This window comes from Oryctolagus cuniculus, chromosome 19 (assembly GCF_051225735.1).
Source record: "Oryctolagus cuniculus isolate XC-2025 breed Fujian yellow rabbit chromosome 19, ASM5122573v1, whole genome shotgun sequence".
NCBI lineage: Eukaryota > Metazoa > Chordata > Mammalia > Lagomorpha > Leporidae > Oryctolagus > Oryctolagus cuniculus.
The window spans coordinates 87,001-109,475 of NC_142885.1; the positions used below are offsets into that span (position 1 = coordinate 87,001).

At 40.2% G+C, this 22,475-nt stretch overlaps 1 protein-coding gene and 1 pseudogene across 2 annotated transcripts in view; one reads left to right on the forward strand and one right to left on the reverse strand.

Moving 5' to 3' along the window:
- LOC100342684 (uncharacterized) overlaps positions 1 to 22,475 on the forward strand; it is a 55,878-nt gene that overhangs the window by 17,364 nt on the left and 16,039 nt on the right. The window lies entirely within an intron of this gene.
- LOC149120265 (vacuolar protein sorting-associated protein VTA1 homolog) lies at positions 2,605 to 5,621 on the reverse strand (annotated as a pseudogene).

Consider the following 22,475-nt stretch of genomic DNA (forward strand, 5'->3'; position numbering starts at 1 on the left):
ACCAATTGTCTATGATAAGCTTTAATATTTATGAAACCATGATTCATTTTATTTTATGAGCTATGTCCACTTGAAGTTGTGAAAGAAAACATGCAATAGTAGTTGCAATTCACTTTAAAAGATTTTTTTTAAAGATTTTGTTTATTGATTTGAGAGGTACAGTTATAGACAGTGAGAGGTAGGACAGAGAGAAAGGTCTTCCATCCATTGGTTCACTCCCCAAATGGCTGCAACAGCCAGAGCTGCTCAATCCAAAGCCAGGAGCCAGGTGCTTCTTTCCAGTCTCCCATGGGTGCAGGGGCCCAAGCACTTGGGCCATCTTATACTGCTTTTCCAGGCCATAGCAGAGAGCTGGATTGAAAGAGGAGCAGCTGGGACTAGAACCAGTGCCCATATGGGATGCCAGTGCTGCAGGTGGAGGATTAACCTACTGCGCCATGGCACCAGGCCCACAATTCTCTTGAAAACAGAAACATTTATTCCTGAGTCTTTTGATGAGTTAGGCCAATGAAGTCCTGACAGGGCACATATGTCTCTAGCATTAGAGGAGTGCTCATCATTCTTATGTTGTGTTCTGTTGCCGTTCAGCCTGTGACCATGAGACACATAAATAAAAAACCAGAAATTCAGCATGTGGTTACCCCACAAGGAATCTTGTTTGCATCTGAATAAATTTTCTAGCCAGGTGTTTTTAAGTTGCTAAATATTCTCCTAATTTGTATTTACTTAAAGACTATTAACTTAGTACCACAATTTTTGTTACAATAAGGTGATTGCAGATAAGGAATTATCTTCTAGATAAAACTAGAAGTTTTACTTTGTAACAATCACAGACTAGCAGAAGTCATAAACCATTAACCCTCATTTTTCTAAAATAGGAGGTTGTAATTAATATGAGTATATAAAGAATATATTTTTTAAGATTTTATTTAGTTGAGAGGTAGAATTACAGACAGAGAGAAAGGTCTTCCTTCTGTTGATTAACTCCCCAGATGGCTTCAATGGCCAGAGCTACATGGGTCTAAAGCCAGGAGCCAGCTGCTTCTTCCTGGTCTCCCATGCAGGTGCAGGGGCCCAAGCACTGGGCCATCTTCCACTGCTTTCCCAGGCCATAGCAGAGAACTGGACTGGAAGAGGGGCAGCCAGGACTAGAACCGGTACTCATACTGGATGCTGGCACCACAGGCAGAGGATTTACCTGCTGCACAACAGCACTAGCCCCAAGTACATGAAGAATTTAGAACAGAAAATCTACTAACCTCATGGAGTTTATCTCCCTTTCAAAACTTTCAATAACCTTTGGGATGGAAAATGCTAATTTAAAGTACTGTAATTAAATTCACACAAACAAAAATGTTTTAGGATGTTTTTATTTCATTATTTAAGTTAGATACTATTAGGAAATTCTAGATTATTTTGTGGGTAAATTGTAATTTCTTTTCACAAGTGTATTTGAGTAGAAACACAAGCTTTTATAATCAATTATTTATGTTTAAAACATTTGCTTAAGGCCGGCGCCACGGCTCATTAGGCTAATCCTCCACCTTGCGGTGCCAGCACACCAGGTTCTAGTCCTGGTCGGGGCACTGGATTCTGTCCTGGTTGCCCCTCTTCCAGGCCAGCTCTCTGCTGTGGCCAGGGAGTGCAGTGGAGGATGGCCCAAGTGCTTGGGCCCTGCACCCCATGGGAGACCAGGATAAGTACCTGGCTCCTGCCATCGGATCAGTGCGGTGCGCCCGCGGCGGCCATTGGAGGGTGAACCAACGGCAAAGGAAGACCTTTCTCTCTGTCTCTCTCTCACTGTCCACTCTGCCTGTCCAAAAAAAAAATTTTTTTTGCTTATGTATGTTTTGTATTAAAATAACAGCATGTTATGAAGTTTAGAAACATCTTGTTCCATACAAGCCTATACTTTTTTTAAGTTTTATTTAAAAAGAATCTTTATATTTATTTTTTTTTAACACATCAAATTCAGGTGACACCATAAGTCCATAATTTCCCACAAAATTCGTAAACTTAACAATTGAGTATCTTAAGTCTTATAAATCTTCTGAATCATTCATAGTTATGCACTCAATGGAACGTACTCCTCAGCAGCTGAGAAGAATCTTAACTTAAAAGCACCAACTCTTCAGGCATCTCTACAGACCGACATCTATTTTTCATTCTCTAAGACATGCAGTCAGACTGCTGATGCAGCAAATACCAATTCACCTTAAGCTGAATGGATAAGAAAAAGCATTTGGGAAACCAACATTCTTAATATTAAGTCTGAAAGCACTTCTACCTCTTTACTGAATGACTTTTCCTTCTGTCAACTATAAATTCTAATGAATAAAAATTGTGTTTTGAACATAAGTTTTTCAGGTTAATCTAACACTTTAGGACATTTGTATTTGTTTTATATAAGTCTTAAGGAAAACAAAAAGGTAATCTCTAATCTAGACAATTCTGGAATCTTTTATTAGATGTACAATTTTACTGCAAAGTAATGTGATCTGTTTGTCCAAATATTATGGCTTTTAAAAAATTCTCTTCATGTATGTAAATTAATAAAGCTTATTTCCAATATATATTTTCCGTGTTTTCATTTGCTGAAGCAGGGTTCAAAGGGTGTTTTTAGGATCTTGCCAACATCAGCCCTATGTACCCATAAATTATTGGAGCCATTAAATGGACAATAAAACTGGTTCAGGCTACTGATGAATGCTTCAAAGGGAATCTGATATTCACAAATTTAATCATCATATTCAATTCAACTGAAGTCTTTCTTAAAACTGTACTCTTGATAGGCTGAAGATAGGGTAATGGAGTTAGTTCTTTATGCCAAAGATTCGTGGATCTGTTGTACAAAGTCTTCATTCTCTGTCAGTCATCAGTAGCTTGAGGGCTTTCTGTAGATTCTGAATGGCAGTGCTTACATCTTCATATTGAAAAGCACTGTGAGCATATTTGCAGTATCTCTGAGCTCTCACAAAGTCCTCAGGGGTGAGGTGGGTATCGCCTTGGGAAACCGTACTGGAAAGTGCAGGATCAATGGCTGGCATAGTCTATAGAGTAGGTTGGATGGTATTCCTTGTTACACCCATGCTATGAGGCACTTTCGCTGGTGTGTTGGCTGTGGCATGTGCACCCAGAGGAATCTGTATTCAACTATAGCTGTCTGATGGCATGCTGCCTGGGTCAACTGCTGAAGATGATGATGGCTGAGGTGTGTTGAGTGGGCAGAGATGCTACTACAGCATCTTCATTTTCTTCACCATCAGTATCTTCCTCAATTGCAATAGGGCCTGCTTGAGGAGTCTCCTCATTGTTTAAGCAATTATGGATATATGTTGCCTTCCACCTTGCATACTTTGTGTGTTTCACATTTTCATCAGTGTTATGTCAAACACAGTTATGACATCTATTAAAAGACTTGCAGTATAGAAGAACTTGATCATGTTTTTTTGTGAAATTACCCAGCACAATGTTCACTGTCTGCATATATAAACATTATCCAAGAATAATTCCTCAAATGGGCAGAACCAACTACTCCTTGGGTAATAGCTTCATTATCACCCCAACTGTTTCTTTTTGTTGTTGTTGTGAAGAACCTGAGCCTGGATCAATGTGCAGCTATTTTAGACTAGGCCTCCATCTTGTAACTTGGGCATGACCGGGCCCTGAACCCTAAGCCAAAAGCTCTGAAAGAAGAAAAATAAACTCCCCTTGTGATAAACTCCCCTAGCAACAGCCAATCAGCAGATAGCAGGGAAATACCTAAAGTTCCATGTATCTTTTCAGGCAGTTAAGGTGATTGATAACATCCCAAAACCCTGCAGTTTGGAACGTACACCCTAGCGGTTCATACCCTATACTTTAGCCAATCATTTTAAAAAGTATCAACCCCAGAGCCATCCAACCACCTTTACTAGTCTATTCCCACCACTGGATTTACTAAGCAATTTTAAGAGATGTTCTTTAAATTTCCCACAGAATGAGATGATTTGCTGAATGGTGCTATAATGTATAGAATGTCTCTGAAAACCCTATATAAATGCCACAAAAGAAACGGGATGGATCCTCATCAGAAGACTGCTGTGATGATTGGAGGAGTGGACCCTAGCTCGAGCTAGAATAAACCTCTTTGCTTTTGTATCATTGAAGTCTCTCATTGGGATAATTGAGTCCCATCTGAGTCCGGTCTAACAGTTGTTGTTAAGATTTATTTATTTATTTGAAAGGCAGAGTTACAGAAAGGCAGAGAGACAGAGAGAGACTCGGTGTCTGACATCTGCTAGTTCACTCCTCAAATGGCTGCAGTGGCTGGAGCTGTGCTGTTCTGAAGCCAGGAGCCAGGAGATTCTTCCAGGTCTCCCACATGGGTGCAGGGGCCCAAGAACTTGGGCCATCTTCATTTTTTTTTGACAGCCAGAGTGGACAGTGAGAGAGAGAGAAAGGTCTTCCTTTTCCATTGGTTCACCCCGCAATGGCCACTGTGGCTGGCACACTGCAGCCGGCACACCATGCTGATCCAAAGCCAGGAGCCAGGTGCTTCTCCTGGTCTCCCATGTGGGTTCAGGGCCCAAGCACTTGGGCTGTCCCTCACTGCACTCCTGGGCCACAGCAGAGAGCTGGACTGGAAGAGGAGCAATCAGGACAGAATCCAGTGCCCCAACCAGGACTAGAACCCTGGGTGCTGGCACTGCAGGCAGAGGATTAGCCTAGTGAGCTGTGGTACCAGCTGGGCCATCTTTCTACTGCTTTCCCAGGGCAGAGCAGAGAGCTGGGTCAGAAGTGGAGCAGCTGGGACTTGAACTGGAGCACATATGGGATGCAGGCACTGTAGGCCAGGGCTTTAATGTGCTGCACCACAGTACCAGCCCCCCAACTGTTTCTTAAGAGCTTCTAACTGACCCATTAATTTTGATAAAAATTTACAACACTCAGTTTTATTATGAATCTTCATTCTAGTTTGCATGGCATATAAATGACCCCCTTGGTGAGATACATAATGATCAAACAATGGCTGCCAACCACCTCTCAGATCAATTCTTGAGCAACTATTCAGTAACTGGCCACCACAGAGTCCTGTTTGTCATGCTCTTTTTTTTTTTTTTTTTTTTTTTGACAGGCAGAGTGGACAGTGAGAGAGAGACAGAGAGAGAAAGGTCTTCCTTTGCCGCTGGTTCACCCTCCAATGGCCGCCGCTGCAGCCGGCGCACCGCGCTGATCCTGGCAGGAGCCAGGAGCCAGGTGCTTTTCCTGGTCTCCCATGGGGTGCAGGGCCCAAGCACCTGGGCCATCCTCCACTGCACTCCCTGGCCATAGCAGAGAGCTGGCCTGGAAGAGGGGCAACCGGGACAGAATTCGGCGCCCCAACCGGGACTAGAACCCGGTGTGCCGGCGCCGCAAGGTGGAGGATTAGCCTATTGAGCCACGGCGCCGGCTTGTCATGCTCTTGAACCATCAGGTGGTGCTGAATGTTCTTAATGTGTGGGGAGAGTGGGGGCAGTGGAGCAAGTTCGGCCATCTCCACTCTAGCACTCGAGCATATCACCACTTCCTCAAGCCTATACTTTTTTCAAGTACATATTCTTACATTCACAGAAAAGCAGTTTAAACCAGACTATTGTAAAAATAATTCAATGGTTATAGATGTCTGCTCATACAACATTTAAAATTGTTCAGTAAAATACTTGGTGATTTTTAAAAAATGATTTATTTATTTATTTGAATTGCAGATTTACAGAGAGAGAGAAAGAGAGAGAGAGATCTCTGCTGGTTCACTCCCCAAATGACCACAATGGCCAAGGCAGGGCTAGATTGAAGCCAAGAGCCAGGAACTTCATCTAGGTCTGCCACATGGGTACAGGGATCCAAGCACGTGAGCCATCATCCACTGCTTTCTCAGGCTCATTAGCAGAAAGCTGGATCAAAAGTGGAGCAGCTAGGACTCAAACCAGCACTCATATGGGATGCCAGTACTGCAGGCAGTGGTTTAACCCACTAAGCCACAGTGCCTGCCCCAAAATGATTTTCGGTTTCTGTATGATAGCCATACTAACTGGGGTGAGGAGAAATCTCACTGTGGTTTCTATTAGCATTTCCCTGATCGCTAGTGATCCTGAACATTTTTTCATGTATCTGTTGGCCATTTGAATTTCTTCCTTGGAAAAATGCTTGTTAAAACTGCCTGTTAATATAACAGGAAAAATGCCTGTTGCCCATTTCTTGAACTGGATTCTTTGTTTTGTTGTTGAATTTGTTAAGCTCATAGAGATTTCGCAAATTTTTACTAATAGTTTGTGAATATTTTCTTGTATTCTGTCAGTTGCTTCCTTAGTTGCAGTTCAGAAGTGTCTTAGCTTGATATAATCTCCTTTGGCTATTTTTCCTTTTATTGTCTGTGCTTCATGGGGTCTTTTTCCAAAAGTCTTTTTCTATGACAGTGTCTTGCAGAGTTTCCCTGATATTTTCTCCTAGATTTAGATGATTGATCCAATTACAGTTAATTTTTGTGCAAGTTGCAATGTGGGGATCTTGTTTCCTACTACATTGTGAAGAACAAATTTTCCCAGCACTATTTTTGAAGAGATTGTCCTTTCTCCAGAGATTGCTTTAAATGTGTTTGTCACAAACTAACTGGTTTTAGACATGCAGATTAATTTTCAGAGGTTCTATTCTGTTTAATAGGTCTACATGTCTTTTGGCATGCCAATAACAAGCTATTTTTATTATAACTGCCCTGTAGTAGATCTTGAATTCTGGAAGTGTGATGCCTCCCTCTTTGCTTTTATTAAGATTGCCTTGGAATTTCATCCCAATTTTAACATCATTTTTTTCCTAACTCTGAGAAGAATGTTGTTGATATTTTGATTGGGATCATGTTGAATCTGTAAATTGCTTTTGGGGGACTGGCACTGTGGAATAGTAAGTTGAGCCTCTGTGGCATTGGCATCTCATGGATGCCAGTTTGGGTCCCAGCTGGTTCTCTGATCCAGCTCTCTGCTCATGGCCTGGGAAGGCAGAGGAAGACGGCCCAAGTGCTTGGGCTCCTGTATCCACATAGAAGATGAGGAGGAAGCTCCTAGCTCCTGGGTTCAGATCAGCCTAGCACCAGCCATTACAGCCATTTGGAGAATTAACCAGCAGTTAGAAGACATCGCTTTCTGTCTCTCCCTCTCTTTGTCTATAACTGCCACTCAAATAAATAAATGATTGTAAAAATAAAATTAAAAACAATTTCTTTTGGTAGTATGGGAATTTTGATGATATTAGTTCTTCCGATTTATGAACATGTATTTCTTTAATGTTTTGTAATTTTTCTTGTAAAGATCTTTCACACCCTTGACTAAATTTATTCCAAGGTAATAAAAAATGTTTATGGTTATCGTGAATGGCACTGATCTGATAAGTTATTTTTCAGCAATGGCATATTTGTGTATGTAATGGTTATTGATTTTTGTGTATTGATTTTATATCTTACAACTTCACCAAACTCTCTTATGAGTTTCAATAATCACTTGGTGGAGTCTTTTGGTTTTCCAATATATAGGATCATGTTATCTGCAAACAGATTATTGGACTTTCTCCTTTCTAATTGTTTTTTAATTTCTTTTGCTTGAATTATTGCCATGGCTAAAGCTGTTAGTAGTGTTGGAGAGCAACTGTGGTTTCAGATCTTAATGGAAATGCTTCCAAGATTTCCCATTCAATATGATGTTGTTGAAGATTTGTCATATATTGCCTTGATTGTGTTAAGGAATGTTCCTTCTATACCCAACTTGCTTAAGGTTTTTATAATGAAAGGCTGTTTTTTATCAAATACTTTCTCTTCGTCTATTGAGATCATCATGTGGTTTTTATTCTTTAGTTTTCTAGTGTCACATATCACATTTATTGATTTGCATATGTTGAATGATCCCTGCATACCAGGGGTACATTCCACTTGGTCCAGGTAAATTATCTTTATGATCTGTTGTTGGATTTTAATTAGCTAGTATTTTGCTAAGAATTTTTTGCATCTGTGCTTCAGAGATATTGTTCTTTAATTCTCTTTCTCTATTGTATCATTTTCTGGTTTAGAAAATAAGGTGACACTGGCCAAATAGAAGGAGTTTGGGAATACTCTTCTCTTTCAATTGTTTTGAATAGCTTAAGAAGAATTGGAATTGGTTCTGTTTTGAAAGTCTGGTAGAATTTAGCACTTGAAGCTATCTGGTCTTGGGCTTTTCTTTGAAGAGTTTTTGTTACTGATTCAATCTCTGTCTTGGATTTTTGGTTTGTTTAGGTTTTCTATATGTCTTCATGACTCAATTTTGTTATCTAGCATGTGTTTTTCTTCCAGGTTTTCTAATTTGTTGCCCATTGCATGTGATGCCCACATTCTATATTGCAGTGCTAATCTAAGTTTTCAGTGTTCCACTTTTTTTTTTTTTTTTGACAGGCAGAGTGGACAGTGAGAGAGAGACAGAGAGAAAGGTCTTCCTTTGCCATTGGTTCACCCTCCAATGGCTGCTGCGGCTGGCGCGCTGCGGGCAGCACACCACGCTGATCTGATGGCAGGAGCCAGGAGCCAGGTGCTTTTCCTGGTCTCCCATGGGGTGCAGGGCCCAAGCACTTGGGCCATCCTCCACTGCACTCCCTGGCCACAGCAGAGAGCTGGCCTGGAAGAGGGGCAACCGGGACAGAATCCGGCACCCTGACCGGGACTAGAACCTGGTGTGCCGGCGCCGCTAGGTGGAGGATTAGCCTAGTGAGCCGCGGCGCTGGCCAGTTTTCAGTGTTCCACTTCCAAACCAATTTCCTGCTTAATATCTCTGGGAATCATGGGGTAGTGGCTCAAATTCTTCAGTTCCTTTCACCTAAGTGCAAGATCTACTACTTACTAGGGGACCTGAGAGCCTGGTTCAGCCACAGCTTTTGCAGACATTTAGAGAGTGAACTAACATATGGAAGACCTCTCTGCCTCTGTCTCCTCAACCACTTTCTGTGTGTTTCTCTGTCCTTTTTTGAATAATTTTAAAAGTTATTTAATTCTTTATTTGAAAGTCACAGAGAGAGAGAGAGAGAGACATAGAGAGATCTTGCATCATCTCGTTCACTCCCCTGGTGGCTCCAATGGCCAGTGTTGGGCCTTGTTGAAACCAGGAGCTTCTTCTGAGTCACCCAAAGGGGTGGCAGGAGCCCAAGTGCTTGGGCCATCTTCCACTCTTAATCAGACCATTAGCATGAAGCTAAATCAGAAGTGGAACAAGTGGGACTTGAACCGGTGACTTTATGGGAAGCCAGTATAACAGATGGCAGCTTTGCATACTGCAGCACAACACCAGCCCCCTCTCTACCTTTCAAATAAACAAATATTTAAAAAAGAAATGAAAATGTTCTTAAGGAGGCAAAAGTCATCATGATTGAGCACTGAGGAATCTATTAAAATGATTACATTTTAAAAGATTTATTTATATATTTAAAAGGCAGTGTTAGAATGAGAGACTGATCTTCCTTCTGGTTTGTTCTCCAAAATGACTGTAATGACTGGGGCTAGACCAGGCTGATCTTGTAAGATAGGAGCTTCTTCCAGATATCACATGGGTTCAGGGGCCCAAGCATTTGGGCAAGCCTTTGCTGCTTTCCCATACACATTAGCAGGGAGCTGGATAAGTTTGGAACATCAATATCTATGACATCTTCCTTGCAGTACAAGGATATAGAGCCCATCTGGCACAATTAACATCCTATTTATGGGTGGGCCAAGTATAACAGCTTCCAACTCTCAAGGTTTGGACTAGATGGGTTCTGAGGAATTGTGATATAATAGATGCTAATTCATAACTCTTGGTTTAAGCTTTTGTTAGCAGATAATGCTGTGACTACTTTGGGTCTCTGGATTGTCACCAGTGAAGGCATCCAGATTAATAGTAATGAGATCAACAGTCAGCAAAATGGTGTCCAGCTGAACTTAAATGGTTTTTCTTTTTTATCATTAGAATAGTGACCTCCTGCTATACCCTGGCATCTGGACATAGACAGCAGACATTGGAAGCCATCCCCTTTGCCAAATGGAGTATGCCAAGTTTGGGTCCATCATCTATTAAGGAGGTCTTAGTAGCCATTCTCATGTTTTACTGTTCTATATCCATGGCCAAAGTCCTACTAGATAACAAGGTTTGGAGAATCACAGGCTCAAGGTGTGTAGGTGACTTTTTCCAGTATAGCACAATTAATAGAAATCTAATTTAATTCTACTGGCACATAGCAAGGTTCCAAGAGAGGTTATTCCTTGCATCACAGCCCTTGAGAAGTAATGGATATCACAAATGATCCAGAGAATTTAGAAGATATATGAGCTCCATGAGTGAAGAAGTCACTGAGAGCACTAAGGATAGTGCCTACAGAATTCAATCTGACTTTTCATTGGAAAAGGGGCCATATAAGCTGGGCTGATTTATAGCATCCATGACAGTTAATTTTTTAAATGAGGCATGCATTGCACCAAAACCCAGGAAGGACTAAAAGGTATTAGTATTGTATGTTCTTCACAAGTGTGTCAAATAGTCTCATGAAGGGAGGAAGTCATCAATGTGATATATTCCCAGAAATGACTAAAAGGTATTAGCATTGTATGTTCTTCACAAGTGTGTCAAATAGTCTCATGAAGGGAGGAAGTCATCAATGTGATATACTCTTGTGCTCCTGATAAAAGCTGGGTACAGTTAAATTCTTTGCAAAAATTATGTTTGATGGCTAAGTCAATGAAATGCTCATGTATAACCTAGAAAAAGTGTCTTTTCAAAGTGAAGGCAAACTAGACTGAGGAGCTGTTGGAAAAGCTTTGAGCAAAAACACATTTGCCACTTTTTTTTTTTTGACAAGCAGAGTGGAGAGAGAGAGAGACAGAGAGAAAAGTCTTCCTTTTGCTGTTGGTTCACCCCCCAATGGCCACTGCGGCCGGCGCATCGTGCTGATCCAAAGCCAGGAGCCAGGTGCTTCACCTGGTCTCCCATGCAGGTGCAGGGCCCAAGGACCTGGGCCATCCTCCGCTGCACTCCCGGGCCATAGCAGAGAGCTGGCCTGGGAGGGGGCAACCGGGATAGAATCCGGCACCCGGACCAGGACTAGAACCCGGTGTGCTGGTGCCGCAAGGCAGAGGATTAGCCTATTGAGCCACGGCGCTGACATTTGCCACTTTTGTTTTAGTTAAGACAGGTCATTTATCTATTAAGAGGCATCAGATATGTTAATATTAGATATAAAGTGTGGTGGACATAATCGATGGCATATAGCATTAAGATTTTAGTAATCTACCATGAGATGCCATTTACTTTTTTCCAGATTCAACAGGTAAAATTGGGCTTCCAAGTGGGAAACAGTTGGAATAATCACCTTTTTGTTTATTAAGTTTAATGTAATAGATTTTAATGCATGAAGACATTGAGTTTCCTTTTATTATGTCATCTTAATTATTTTAGTTTGGGACCTGTGGAGTGTTATTTTCCCTAGTTAAGTTGTAGCTTAAAATTTTTATTTTAATAATTACTTGCTGTGTTAGGCCATCTCTCCCACCTGTGGGATTTTTTGAGTACATCTGACTATTGGAAATTTAGGTAATATTATAGTTAAAATGAGATGTACCAAATAAATAATTTTTTTCTTCTGATACATATTTTGGAACTTTTCTAAAATGATATTGAGCACCCTGTTTAAATTTAGGGGGATTCCCTGTGTAAGACTGTTATTTGAGCCACATTACTGATTACTTCTATGAAACTCTGTGAATAAGTGCATCTAGAACCTGGAAAAGTTGATGTCTTATGCTGAAGAGACATAAGAATCAATGTCTTTTTATCTTTTTTTAATTATATAATTTACAAATAAGTTTTAGATGTCTAAAAGGATGAAATTATGTACTTTTCAGAAATTTATACCTATATACAACTATAATTGATATATTTTACATTTTCTTTCTTTAGGTTTTTAAGACTTCTTAGGGCTGCCACTGTGGTGTGGGCAGAGGCCCACACACTTGGGCCATCTTTTGCTGCTATTTTCCCAGGTTCAATAGCAGGGAGCTGGATCAGGAGTGGAGAGACTGGGACACAAACTGGCACAAATATGGGATACCATTCCCATCTAGTAAAACTTGATCAGATAACACTGGTTGCTTCTATTAGTGATAAGTAGCTCAAGCTTGACCTCAAATTTAGTCCTTGTAGGATCCTGAATTAGTTTCAGTCTGTGATCCTCACTCTCTTTATATCTTAGGGACTATATTTTTCAGTATTGATTCAGTAAAATCAAGTGTTAGAGCTCCTATTTCTAAGTGCTTGAAATTATAAATGCTGGTCAGAAGGTGTATTTAGGGCTTGGTGCCATGGCTCACTTGGTTAATCCTCCACCTGTGGCACCGGCATCCCATATGGGCACCAGATTCTAGTCCTGGTTACTCCTCTTCCAGTCCAGCTCTGTGCTGTGGCCAGGGAAGGCAGTGGAGGATGGTCCAAGTGCGTGGGCCCCTGCACCCCCATGAGAGACCAGGAAGATGCACCTGGCTCCTGGCTTTGGATCAATGCAGGACTGGCAACAGCAGCCATTTGGGGAGTGAACCAGCACAAGGAAGACCTTGCTGTCTCTCTTTTACTGTCTATAACTCTACCTGTCAAATAAAAACAAAGGTGTATTTAAAATCAGTGAAAGAAAATGAATTGTAAAAGATCAATCAACAACAATTGAGTGTTGTGTGCTGCCTTCCCACTTTCTTCTCAGGAAATCCACAGAATTTTCAACCATAATTCTAAAATCAGCAACTCCTACTGTCAGAAGTGTGTGGCTACCACTATGGGGAGCAATAATTTTTAGAAAGGACAAGGGAATTCACTATTTCATGATACTATTCTTTTCTGATGCCTACAACTTCATTTTCTGTTTACATTGTATGATGCTGGGAACTAAGTAATGATTTTATTCTGGGTCTGAGGTGAAGTTATGTAAGATTGAAGTTCAAGACTGAGGTCCTTCAATTTGCAGAATGAAGTCACTGAAAGGCAATTACCAGATAAGTGCTGATACAGGCATTTGCATGGCACAATTCGTACACTATACATAGAAAAAATGACCAATAGCTGTGGGCTAACAGTCAATGGCCCATGAGACCATCACTCAAATCCTCAAGAGTTTGTCTATAATTTCATGGCAGTTCTCATTTAGACTAGAAGAGGAGTAAAAGCAGGAGCTCCATGACACCCTAATATTTGTCTCTGGCCTAATTTGTGTCAGAAACCACTAATTAAGTGTGGGTTTTTTTAAAAATATAGCTTTGTTAAAAATATACAGATAACTGGATGTGATGGATAGATGAATTTCAGGATGTTTTGGGTAAAGAATTTCTAGGTAGTGCAGTTTTAAATATTCACAAAGATTTTACAAGGCATTCACCCTGTTTTCCAGCCATATTAATGCCCAAATTATTACTATTTTACTGTAAAATGTGATCCATTGATGGTCCACAAATTATTTTAACAGGTAAGATCAAGCATCATTTTAAAGGATTAAAAATGATTTATTCAGGATATTATTTTCTTCTTTAAACACTAAAGTTAAAGAGAGTCCTTGGAGGTTTTTTCTAAGTATCTGTAGAAGTATTTGAGGTTTTAGAACCACAATTTAATTATGAGAATTTAAAAAATATTAATATATAATGACAATTTCCAAAAATTCTATCCACATTTTAATTTCTCCACTTATAGTATGTTTCTTTTCTTTTCTTTCTTTTTTTTTTTTTTTTTTTGACAGGCAGAGTTAGACAGTGAGAGAGAGAGAGAAAGAGAGAGGCAGAGAGAAGGGTCTTCCTTTTTCTGTTGGTTCACACCCCAAGTGGCTGCCATGGCCGGCATGCTGTGCTGATCCAAAGCCAGGAGCCAGGTGCTTCTCCTGGTCTCCCATGCAGGTGCAGGGCCCAAGGACCTGGGCCATCCTCCACTGCACTCCCAGGCAACAGCAGAGAGCTGGCCTGGAAGAGGAGCAATTGGGACAGAATTCAGCACCCTGACTGGGACTAGAACCCAGGGTGCTGGCACCACAGGTGGGGGATTAGCCATGTGAGCCATGGTGCTGGCCAACTTATAGTATGTTTCTTTCAAATGTATTTGCCAAGCCAGGAATTAATGAGGAATTGGAATATTATGCAAACACTTCATGTGGTTAGACAAGTTTTATGTATCCTCACTGTATCCTAAGAGGTTGATTTTCCAGCAAATTTCTTCCTAATGGAGGTGTGCACTGTTTTACAGGGAAAGTAGCTTCATCAGCCCATGATGTCAACAGGGAAAGATCATGGAAAGTCTCCTTTGTTTTCCTTCTCAGCATATGCCATTGCAACCACTCCCACCATCTTTAGAGAATTTCTGGTCCTGAAGCTGTCCTCATATTGCTCAAGAATTGTGTGATTGGTTTCTATGTCTGTTAATGTTAGTGTGGAGGTAAAAGGAACTTTGGAGAGCAGGGAAGGTTCCTGTCTCTTGATGGCATAGGTGCAGTTGTAGATTGGAGGCATTATAATCTCTCTTTCAGGTACACCCTATAGACCTTGGCTGGTTCAGGAAGGGATACCAGTGGTAGATCCTCAGTTCCAAAGCCATAGAAGGAATGAATAATGTTGGATTTTCCAGGATTTTTTTTTTTTTTGCCAGAAGATGAGGGGCTAGCGCTGTGGCTCAGTGGTTTAGTGCCCTGGGCTGAAGTGCCAGCATCCCATATGGGTGCTGGTTCTAATCCCGGCTGCTTCTCTTCTGATCCAGCTCTCTGCCGTGGCCTGGGAAAACAGTAGAAGATAGCCCAAGTCCTTGGGCCCCTGCACCCATGTGGGAGACCCAGAAAAACTCCTGGCTCCTGGCTTTGGATTGGCACAGCTCAGTTGTAGCCATCTGGGGAGTGAACCAACATATGGAAGACCTCTCTGTCTCTATGCCTTTCTGTAAATCTGCCTGTCAAATAAATAAAAATAAATTTTTTTTTTTTAAAGAAGATGATGTGTCTGACAGAAGACCAGTGGGTCTCCAGGTATACAGAAAGGGGTTCTAAAATCTCTGTAGACAACTAGTCTCATACAAGATGGCCGTGGGATGGAGATGGGTATTCAGACCATTTGAGCTGAACTGTGTATGAGCTGAATGTAGGTTGCACCTCTGTCACTATTTACTCATCTTTAAGATGAGTATAGCAACAATACTAGTGAAATGTCTTTACTGTGTGCACACTGACTTACACTGTGTTGCAATTGCACTTATGGGGTTTCTGGTGTATCTTCTTTAAATGAAGTTTCTCATTTCCTGCACTGTATAGCGTGCCCAGTGCTACTCATTCAAGGTTACAGAACTTATACAATACATAGTTTCTGGAAACATGGAAGTTTGGGTACTGGGGGACAGTCCCATTTCCTTTGGAAGTGAGAAGTTTTTATGGCATTTGAAGAAGGGAGCTCAATAAATAGGAATCTTTTCTAACAGAATACAACTTAATGCTCTCTGAGATAACACCTTAAGGCTCAGAGCAGAGACAAGAGTCATTAAAAAGTAAAGATCCTAGTTGCATGGTTCAAGCAGTTATGGGTCATACTGACCAGAGTGAACAAGATGTGCTTGATATTACATTACCTCATCCATTAGTTTTCAAAACTTGGTGGTAATAGAAGTTCTGGACCAGCATTCAAAAGAGAGTTGTGAATGGATTAGAAAGACAGTGGTCTTAAGGGTGCAGCCTGGGGTGGAGGGATGACCTCTCCAATCTGAGAGTCACTATTTGCATTGCTTCCTACCATATGCCCATTACATCATTCCACTATCAGCATCTCTAGAAATGGAGGTCTGTAAAATCTAGTCTGTTATATACTTGGTACCTGGGCTATGCTTCTACCCACTGTATTCTTTTTCTCTTTAACTTTTATTTAATCAATATAAATTTCCGAAGTACAGCTTTTGGATTACAATGGCTTCCCCCGCCCCCATAACTTCCCTCCCACCTGCAACCCTCCCATATCTGGCTCCCTCTCCCATTCCATTCACATCAAGATTCAATGTCAATTATCTTTATATACAGAAGATCAATTTAGCATATATTAAGTAAAGATTTCAACAGTTTGCACCCACACAGAAACACAAAGTGTAAAGTACTGTTTGAGTACTAGTTATAGCATTAATTCACATTGAACAACATATTAAGTACAGAAATCCTACATGGGGAATAAGTGCACAGTGACTCCTGTTGTTGATTTAACTATTGACAGTCTTGTTTATGGCCTCAATAATGCTGTGGAAGCCTTTTGAGTTCACCGACTCTGATCTTATTTAGACAAGGTCATAGTCAAAGTGGAAGTTCTCTCCTCCATTCAGAAAAAGGTAGCTCCTTCTTTGAAGGTCTGTGCTATCCATTGAGATATCACTCACAGGGATCTTTTATTTAGGCTTTTATTTTTTATTTTATTTTATTTTTTCTAGTGTGTCTTGGCTTTCCATACCTGCAATACTCTCATGGGCTCTTCAGCCAGATCCAAATGCCTTAAGGGCTGACTCTGAGGCCAGAGTGCTGTTTAGGACATCTGCCATTCTATGAGTCTGCTGTGTATCCCACTTCCCATGTTGGATCATTCTCTCCTTTTTAATTCTATCAGTTAATATTAGCAGATACTAGTCTTGCTTATGTGATCCCTTTGACTCTTAATCCTATCATTATGATCAATTGTGAACTGAAATTGATCACTTTGACTAGTGACATGGCATTGGTACATGCCACCTTGATGGGATTGAATTGAAATCCCCTGGCATGTTTCTAACTCTACCATTTGGGGCAAGTCTGATTGAGCATGTCCCAAACTGTACATCTCCTCCCTCTCTTATTCCCACTCATATTTAACAAGGACCACTTTTCAGTTAAAGTTAAACACTTAAGAATAATTGTGTGCTAATTAAAGAGTTCAACCAAAGTATTAAGTAGAACAAAAAACTACTAAAAGGGATAAAGTATTAAGTTGTTCATCAATAGTCAGGAAAAGGGGTGATCAAGTCACTGTTTCTCAAAGTGTCCATTTCACTTCAACAGGCTTCCTTTTAGGTGCTTGGTTAGTTGTCACAGATCAGGGAGAACATATGATATTTGTCCCTTTGGGACTGGCTTATTTCACTCAGCATGATGTTTTCCAGATTCCTCCATTTTGTTGCAAATGATCACATTTCATTGTTTTTGACTGCTGTATAGTATTGTATAGAGTACATGTCCCATAATATCTTTATCCAGTCTACTGTTGATGGGCATTTGGGTTGATTCCAGGTCTTAGCTATTGTAAAGTGATCTGCAATAAACATTATGGTGCAGACATCTTTATTATTTGCCAATTTAATTTCCTTTGAGTAAATTCCAAGGAGTGGGATGGCTGGATTGTATGGTAGGGTTATATTCAGGTTTCTGAGGAATCTCCAGACTGATTTCCATAGTGGCTTGACCAGTTTGCATTCCCACCAACAGTGGGTTAGTGTCCGTTTTTCCCCACATTCTCACCAGCATCTGTTGTTGGTAGATTTCTGTATGTGAGCCATTCTAACCGGGGTGAGGTGAAACCTCAATTGCGCTTTTGATGTGGATTTCCCTGATGGCTAGTGATCTTGAACATCTTTTCATGTGCCTGTTGGCCATTTGGATTTCCTCTTTTGAAAAAATGTTTATTAAGGTCCTTGGCCCATCTCTTGAGTGGGTTGTTTGTTTTCTTTTGGAGATTCTTGATCTCTTTGTAGATTCTGGTTATCAACCTTTTATCAGTTGCATAGTTTGCAAATATTTTTCCCATTCTGTTGGTCACCTCTTCACTTTACTGACTGTTTCTTTTGCAGTACAGAAACTACTCAATTTGATGCAATCCCAAGTGTTAATTTTGGCTTTGATTGCCTGTGCCTCTGGGGTATTTTCCAAGAAGTCTTTGCCAGTGTCAATGTCTTGCAGGGTTTCTGCAATGTTCTCTAATAATTTGCTGGTGTTGGGTTGTAGATTTAGATCTTTAATCCATGTTGAGTGAATTTTTGTGTAAGGTGTAAAGTAGGTGCCTTCCTTCAAGCTTCTGCATGTGGAAATCCAATTTTCCCAGCACCATTTATTGAATAGACTGTCCTTATTCCAGGGATTGGTTTTGGATCCTTGATGAAATATAAGTTGGCTGTAGATGTTTGGATTGATTTCTGGTGTTTCAATTCTGTTCCATTGGTCTATCCATCTGTTTCTGTACCAGGACCATGCTGTTTTGATTACCACTGCCCTGTAGTATGTCCTGAAATCTGGTATTGTGATGCCTCTGGCTTTGTTTGTATTGTACAAGATTGCTTTATCTATTCGAGGTCTCCTGTATCTCCATATGAATTTCAGCATCATTTTATCCATATTTGAGAAGAATGTCTTTGGTATTTTGATTGTTATCACATTGAATCTATAAATTGCTTTTGGGAGAATGGACATTTTGATGCTATTGATTCTTCCAATCCATGAGCATGGAAGATTTTTCCATTTCTTGGTGTCCTCTTCTATTTCTTTCTTTAAGATTTTGTAATTCTCATTGTAGAGATCTTTAACATCCTTTGATTGTTTTTGTAGCTGTTGGGAATGGGATTGATCTTAGAAGTTCTTCCTCAGCCATGGCATTGTCTGTGTATACAAAGGCTGTTGATTTTTGTGCATTGATTTTATACCCTGCTACTTTGCCAAACTCTTCTATGAGTTCCAATAGTCTCTTAGTGGAGTTCTTTGGATCCCCTAGATAAAGAATCATATTGTCTGCAAAGAGGGATAGTTTGAATTCTTCCTTCCCAATTTGTATCCCATTAATTTCTTTTTCTTGCCTGATGGCTCTGGTTAAAACTTCCAGAACTATATTGACTAGCAGTGGTGAGTGTGGGCATCCCTGTCTGGTACAAGATCTCAGTGGAAATGCTTCCAACATTTCCCCATTCAATAGGATGCTGGCCATGGGTTTTTCATAAATTGCTTTGATTGTATTGAGGAATGTTCCTTTTATACCCAATTTGCTTAGAGTTTTCACCATGAAAGGGTGTTGTATTTTATCAAATGCTTTCTCGGCGTCTATTAGATAATCATATGGTTTTTCTTCTGCAGTCTGTTAATGTGGTGTATCACATTGATTGTTTTGCTCACATTAAACCATCCCTGCATACCAGGGATAAATCCACTTGGTCTGGGTGGATGATCTTTCTGATGTGTTGTTGCATTCTGTTAGCCAGAATTTTATTGAGGTTTTTTGCATCTATGTTCATCAGGGATATTGGTCTGAATGTTCTTTCAATGCTGCATCTTTTTCCAGCTTAGGAATTAAGGTGATGCTGGCTTCATAGAAAGAATTTGGAAGGATTCCCTCTTCTTTGATTGTTCTGAATAGTTTGAGAAGAATTGGAGTTAGTTCTTCTTTAAACGTCTGGTAGAATTCAGCAGTGAATCCATCTGGTCTTGGGTTTTTCTTTCTTGGGAGGGCCTTTATTTCTATCTCAGTTATTGGTCTGTTTAGGTTTTCTTTTTTTTTTTTTTTTTTTTTAATTTTTGACAGGAAGAGGTGGACAGTGAGAGAGAGACAGAGAGAGAAAGGTCTTCCTTTGCAGTTGGTTCACCCTCCAATGGCCGCCGCTGCAGCCGGCGCACCGCGCTGATCCGATGGCAGGAGCCAGGATCCAGGTGCTTTTCCTGGTCTCCCATGGGGTGCAGGGCCCAAGCACCTGGGCCATCCTCCACTGCACTCCCTGGCCATAGCAGAGAGCTGGCCTGGAAGAGGGGCAACCGGGACAGAATCCGGCGCCCCAACCGGGACTAGAACCCGGTGTGCCGGCGCCGCAAGGTGGAGGATTAGCCTATTGAGCCACGGCGCCGGCTCTCTGTTTAGGTTTTCTATGTCTTCCTGGTTCAATTTAGGTAGGTTGCATATGTCCAGGAATCTATCCATTTCTGATAGGTTTCCCTGTTTGCTGGCATACAAGTCCTTGTAGTAATTTCTGATGACTCTTTTTATTTCTTTGGTGTCTGTTGTTATGTTTCCTTTTTCATCTCTGATTTTATTGAATTTGGTCTTTTCTTTTTTCAGTTAGTTGGGCCAATGGGGTGTCAATTTTATTAATTTTTTCAAAAAAAACCAGCTCTTTGTTTGGCTGATCTTTTGTAACTTTTTTTTTTTTAATTCAATCCTGTTGATTTCTTCTCTGATTTTAATTATTTCTCTTCTGCTAGATTTGGGTCTGGTTTTTTGCAGTTTTTCTAGATCCTTGAGATGAATTGAAAGCTCATTTATTTGGTGTTTTTCCAGTTTCTTGATGTAGGCACCTATTGCTATAACCTTTCCTCTTAACACTGCTTTTGCTATATCCCATAAGTTTAGATATGTTGTGTTGTTATCCTCATTTACTTCCAGAAAGTTTTTGATTTCTCTTTTGATTTCTTCTATGACCCAGTGTTCATTCAGGAGTATGTTATTCAGTCTCCATGTGCTTGTGTATGCTCTAGGGATTCCTGAGTTGCTAATTTCCAACTTCATTCCACTATGGTCTGAGAAGCTGCATGGTATGATTCTAATTCTTTTAAATTTGCAGAGACTTGCTTTATGGGCTAGTATGTGGTCAGTCCTAGAGTAGGTTCCATGCACTGCTGAGAAGAATGTAAAGTCTTTAAGTGTAGGATTGAAAGTTCTGTAGATATCTGTTAGATGCATTTGGGCTATAATGTCAATTGAATCTGCTGTTTCCTTGTTGATCTTCTGTCGGGTTGATCTATTTCTGAGAGTGGAGTATTGAAGTCCGCCAGTACTATTGTATTGGAGTCTATGTCTCCCTTTTAAGTCCCTTAACATATCTTTTAAATAAACTGGTGCCCTGTAATAAGGTGCATATCCATTTATAATAGTTATGTTTTCCTGTTGAATTGTTCCCTTAATCATTATATAGTGCCCCTCTTTGTCTCTCTTACTAGTTTTTGTGGTAAAGTTTATTTTGTCTGATATTAATATGGCTACACCTGCTATTTTTTTGGTTTCTGTTGGCATGGAATACATTTTTCCAACCTTTTACTTTCAGTCTGTATGCATCTTTGTTGGAAAGATGTGTTTCTTGTAGGCAGCAAATTGATGGGTTTTTCCCTTAATCCATTCGGCCAGTCTGTGTCTTTTAACTGGAGATTAGGGTCCATTAACATTCAATGTGACTATTAGTAAGTAGTAACTTTGCCCTGCCATTTTCCCAAAGATATTTCTAATATATGCTTTGAACTTCCTGTGATCTTTTACTGGGAGATTTTGTTCCTTTACCTTTTTTCATACCTTTATGGCCATGTTTCTGTGTTTCTGTGTGTAACACATCTTTAAGCATCTTTTGCAGGACTGGACGAGTGGCAACAAATTCTTTCAATGTCTGCTATGAAAGGTCTTTATTTCACCTTCATTCACAAATGAGAGCTTTGCAGGAGATAATATTCTGGGCTGGCAGTTTTTCTCTCTTAGTACCTGGGCTATGTCTCGCCATTCCCTTCTAGCTTGTAGGGTTTCTGATGAGAAGTCAGCTGTGAGTCTAATTGGAGATCCTCCGAGAGTAATCTGACGTTTCTCTCTTGCATATTTTAGAATCTTTTTTTTATGTTTCACTGTAGTGAGTTTGATTACAACATGTCATGTCAAGAATCTCTTTTGGTCATGTTTACTAGGGGTTCTATGGGCTTCCTGTACTAGGATGTTTCTGTCCTTCTCCAAATTCAGGAAGTTTTCTGCTAGTATCTCACTAAAAAGGTCTTTCTCTCTCTCCATGCCTTCGGGAACTCCTAGAACCTGAATGTTGGGTTTTTTAATAGTTTCCTGTAGATTCCCAACAATATTTTTTAGATTTCTAATTTCCTCTTCTTTGGTTTCACTGTATGCTTTCCTGTGCTCTGTCTTCTAAGTCTGGTATTCTCTCTTCTGCTTCACTAATTCTGTTTTTAAGGCTCTCAAATGCATTTGTCATTTGATCTATTGAATTCTTCATTTCATTTTGGTTTCTCTTCACTATCACAATTTCATGTTCTACTAATTGCTTCATGTAATTTTGATTTTTCCTTAAGATTTCATTTTCATGAGAGAGATTTTCTACCCTGTCCAGTAAGGATTTCTGTAGTTCAAGAATTTTTGAGAACTTCTACGTGTTCTTATCATATATTTTTTGAGATCCGCTTCTTACATTTCTTCTATCTCATCACCTTTATAATCTTGGCTTGGGGTGTCTTGTTCATTTGGAAGCATCATAATGTCTTCCTTGTTCTTGTTTCCTCAGTTTCTGCATTTGTTGCTTGGCATTATGAAGATATTCTTTGGTTTTCTTTTTCTTCTTTCTTTTTTTTTTTTCTTTTGTTTTGCTGTTGTGGTTTTTCTTGTATACTATGACTCGATTAAGTGGACTGTCTGCTTTTGATGGATCCTTAGAGGCTTGTGATGGGTGTGG